Raw genomic sequence first — 4,796 nt, 5'->3', positions numbered from 1 at the left:
CTCTGGGTTTGATCCCCAGTGTCACAAAATAAAATTTAAAAAGAAAAAGATTTATCTTTGGGGCTGAGGGTATAATTCAGTGCTAAGAGTACTTTGCATGCATGAGGCCCTAGGTTCATCCTAAGTTCTTCGGGAGATCTCCCTGTGGTCACTGGGTACAGTTGGGCTGGACTGACACCAGCAACCCTGTGCCTCAAGCAGTGGTGTCTGTTCAAATCCCATAAGGGAATGCTCTTCTAAACTTCCTAGGCAAGACTGCCAAGAAACAGGGTAAACCAGGCATGGTGGTGCATGTCTGCAATCCCAGCAACTCAGGAGGCTAAAGCAGGAGGATCACAAGTTCAAAACCAGACTCAGCAATTTAGTGGGACCTAAGCAGCTTAGCAAGACTCTATCTCAAAATAAAAATTAAAAAGTGTTGGGATGTGACTCAGTTGTTAAATGCCCTTGGATTCAGTCCCTGGCACAAAAACAAAACAAAACAAACAACCCCCCCCCCCAAAAAAAAAAAACAACAAAAAAAAAAAAAAAAAAAAAAACTGGGTAATGGACTGGAGATACAGGAGCTCTGCGATAGAGTGCTTGCCTCACATGCATGAGGTCCTAAGTTCAATCCCCAGTACTGCAAAAAAAAAAAAAAATTAAAAGAAACAGATAAAATTAATGCCTCCTGTTGCTGCAAGTCGGTGCACATGATCATTAGGCTCCGATGCTGCTGCTCCTCAGCCTGCACTTTTTCCCTGTCTCCTCTCAGCACAAGGGAGTGCGCGAATCCCTCAAGTCATGGCTGATTGCTCTGCGTTTTTGCTGCCACCATGGCCCCCTCACGATGGCTGGCATCCTTTTTGAGGATGTTTTGGATGTGAAAGACATTGACCCAGAGGGTAAAGAGTTTTATGGAGTATCTCTATTGCATTGTGAGAGTGAATCTTTCAAGATGGACCTCATTTTAGATGTAAACATTCATATTTACCTTGTAGACTTGCTTGACAAGTTCCAATTGGTCATAGCTAATACCTTGTATGAAGATGGTACCCTAGGCCTTTTGGGGCTGACCAATTTGAGTATGTAATATAGGGGAACATGTGCAGGATTGAGGGGATGAAATTGTCTATGGAAGCAGCAACACACATCTCTGCCTACATGTTCTATGGGGATTCACTCATGAGGGTGATGCCAACAACCTGCATGGATTTGGAGTAGATTCCAGGGTTTATCTGCTGATGAAAAAACTGGCCTTCTGAACTTCAAGGAATGCCACCTGCTGCTTGGTCACTCAGGTTGTGATCCTTGTTCAAACCTGAGTAGAAGCTGCTACTGTTTACCTGATAAGGAGGAACTAGCTTTCTGCCCACTGTTGTGCATCTGTAGCTAGTCTGAACTCAATGGGAAACTGACTTGTCCATGAAAAACCCAGTGGGAGAGTTTGATGTGAATCAGAAGTTGTTTTGTGTATATGACTTTTTGATTAAACTTTACTTTTTCAGGAAAAAAAAAAATCGTTGCTTCCTTTCCTCCCACCCAACACCCTATCCCCACCCAGCAGAGAACCATCAGTTGGGAGGAGCACCATGTACCCTCCTTTTTCCCAGTCCTGGCTTCTCTGTGATTTCCCCAGTCTGATCAAGGCCCCCTTGTGTCCTGGACAAACACTGTCAGCTTCCAGCCTTAAAGCTCCCTTGCTGAGGGGCTGAGGTTATAGCTCAGTGGTACAGCGCTTGCCTCGCACATGTGAGCCACTGGATTTGATCCTTAGCAACACATAAAAATAAATAAAATAAATAAAGATATTATGTCCATCTTTTAAAAAAATTAAAAAGGTACCTTGCTGGCCCAGGCTGGCCCTTCACCTTTCAGATACCCTGTCCCTGTGATGAGACCCTGAGTAAGAAGAGGGAGGTGCCCAGCTGGCTGACTCATCATGAAGGGCAGGGGGAGGGAGGAGAGAGTAGAGACCACAGGCCTGGGAAGGAGACTATAGGATGAGCTCTTGGAAGAGGTCACTCTCTGGTGAGGTCTTCACTTACCAGGTTCTCCTGCAAGCCACAGGCCTCCAGAGATCAAAACAGTTCCTCTTTGGGACTTACTGTCTCTAGGAGGATAAGTTTAGGGTCTGGTACAAATTCAGGTCCCTGTCCTGGTATATGAGTTAGGAGAAAGGCCTCACCTCAGATATTGTTCCTGGCCTCCCCACCAACATGTGAGGACAGATGGAGAACCTTGGATCCATGGGCCTGCTTGGGTCTCCCCCAGGCAATGTCAGCCCCCACCAAGATATCAGGAAGCAAGAGCCTTAGAATCTGCAAATTGGACAAGTGCTAGACCTTCCTGAGCATCTCAGACTCCCGCCTGGTGTCCTTGGCACAACCAGGAGCTAGCAGGACAGAGGCTCCAAGACACCCACCCCTCCTGTGGTTTTCTCCTCACTTGGACTGGCTCCATCTTCTTGCCTCATACCCCTTCCTACTCTGGTTCTGCTTACCACCCCCATGCAGTCTAACTCACCCACCCAATCATAGACTTTACTCATAAAGGTAAAGTCATTCCTGCAGCATGTATAAAGAGCTTTCATGGTCCAATCCACAGGCCTGGGCTACCATGGTCCAATATCCCTCTTGGTCTTAATTCACCAAAAGGAAATGCCTATTACAGTTTGGAGATGGGGCAGGACCCTGGAAGCCTCAGGCACAGAAACTGAACTACTTCTAGGAACAATTGGTCTGAGTAAAGAAGGTAAATCTTCAAACAGCTGTCTATTCTTTAGGGGCCTAGAGGTCAAGAAAGCACATGTGCTCCCTCAGCTTATCAACTCCAGGTTAATCTGAATCACCATTACACCTGGTACCTCCTGACAGAACCTAGCACAGTACTCTGTTCAGAGCAGCCACTCAGTCCTAACTCAGAGTATCCATCTGCTCCTAGCCCAGATAACCAAGCCAGAAAGAGGCTCAGGTATAATCAGAAAAGTTCATAAAGCCAGGCATGGTGAAATAAATTCAGTCACTATAATCCCAGCAACTTGGCAGATTAAGGCCGGAGGATCTCAAGTTTGAGATCAGCAAAAACTCTATCTCAGAATAAAGAAATAAATAAATGGGGCCCAGGATGTAGAGCTGGCTGTGCCTGATGGCGCATCTAAAGCGAAATTGGGTGGGGTAGAGATTAGGGGGCGGTAGTCGGGGGTGGTGGGAGAAGGAGGAGGAGGCGAATCACTTATAAATGGCGCCCAAGCAGGACCCGAAGCCGAAATTCCAGGAGGGTGAGCGAGTACTGTGCTTTCATGGGCCTCGCCTTTATGAAGCAAAGTGCATTAAGGTTGCCATAAAGAACAAACAAGTGAAATACTTTATACATTACAGTGGTTGGAATAAAAATTGGAATGAATGGGTTCCAGAGAGCAGAGTGCTCAAGTACTTGGACACCAATCTGCAGAAAGAGAGAACTCCAAAAAGCCAATCAGGAGCAGTATGCAGAGGGGTAGATGAGAGGGGCTGCTCCAGGAAAGAAGATATCTGGTCTGCAACAGAAAAATGTTGAAGTGAAAACCAAAAAGAACAAACAGAAAACACCTGGAAATGGAGATGGTGGCAGTACCAGTGAGACATCTCAGCCTTCTTGGAAGAAAAGGGCCCGGGTAGCTCCTACTATTGAAAATGAAGAAACATTTATGAACAGAGTTGAAGTTAAAGTAAAGATTTCTGAAGAGCTAAAACCAGGGCTTGTTGATGACTGGGACTTAATTACCAGACAAAAACAGCTCTTTTATCTTCCTGCGAAGAAGAATGTGGATTCTATTCTTGAGGATTATGCAAATTACAAGAAATCTCCAGGAAACACAGATAATAAGGAGTATGCTGTTAATGAAGTTGTGGCAGGAATAAAAGAATACTTCAATGTAATGCTGGGCACTCAACTGCTCTACAAATTTGAGAGACCACAGTATGCTGAAATCCTTGTAGATCATCCTAATGCACCCATGTCCCAGGTGTATGGAGCGCCACATCTACTGAGATTATTCGTACGAATTGGAGCGATGTTGGCCTATACACCTCTGGATGAGAAGAGCCCTGCTTTATTATTGAATTATTTTCATGATTTCCTCAAGTACCTGGCAAAGAATTCTGCAACTTTGTTTAGTGCCAGGAATTATGAAGTCACCCCTCCTGAATACCATCGGAAAGCAGTGTGAGGAGGTGTATTTCATTCACTTGTGTTTGGATCTCAGTAAACACATTTTTGTTCTTAGTCCTTCTCTTGTACAAATGATGTACTTTGAAGATGTTAGTGTATAACAAAATTGATGTTTGTTTTCTGTTTGAATTTAAACAGAGAAAATAAAAGGGGTTACTGCTCCTTTTTTTCCTTTCAAAAAAAAAAATAAAGAAATAAAGAAAGGGTGGGGGTATAGTTCAGTGGTAGAGCACCCTGGGTTCAATCCTTGGCGGGGAGAACAAAACAGAGAAGCTCATCAAATTTATTTACTGAAGTAACTATAAAGCAACCAGTCAGATGGATTTACTGGAGGATAGTAAAGCCGAGCTTCACTGAGGTCTCTGCCCAAACTGACCCTTGAGAGTAACTGCTGAGAGGACCCATAAGAGGACACTGTCTTCCTGGTGAAAGCTGGGCTCCAGGCTTAAAGTGGCCAAGGTTGCCCTAGAGGGACCTCAGGCCAAGAAGGTGGTCACACTAGCCCCTACTCAGATCTAAACCCAATGTAGTTCTCCTCAAATGTCTGAGATCCCCCAGGCTGCCCTGCAACATCCCTTCTGCCCCCTGGTGGAGGTTCTAAGTGC

The 4,796-nt window shown here is 45.1% G+C and overlaps 2 pseudogenes; both read left to right on the top strand.

Moving 5' to 3' along the window:
- The first annotated feature begins 829 nt into the window (after positions 1-829).
- Positions 830-1,244, top strand: LOC143409654 (DNA-directed RNA polymerases I, II, and III subunit RPABC3-like; annotated as a pseudogene).
- A 1,975-nt stretch (positions 1,245-3,219) lies between these two features.
- LOC143409645 (mortality factor 4-like protein 1 pseudogene) lies at positions 3,220-4,189 on the top strand (annotated as a pseudogene).
- The last annotated feature ends 607 nt before the right edge of the window (positions 4,190-4,796 follow it).

The sequence above is a fragment of the Callospermophilus lateralis genome, chromosome 1, assembly GCF_048772815.1.
Source record: "Callospermophilus lateralis isolate mCalLat2 chromosome 1, mCalLat2.hap1, whole genome shotgun sequence".
NCBI lineage: Eukaryota > Metazoa > Chordata > Mammalia > Rodentia > Sciuridae > Callospermophilus > Callospermophilus lateralis.
This window is presented reverse-complemented; position numbering and strand designations above follow the sequence as displayed.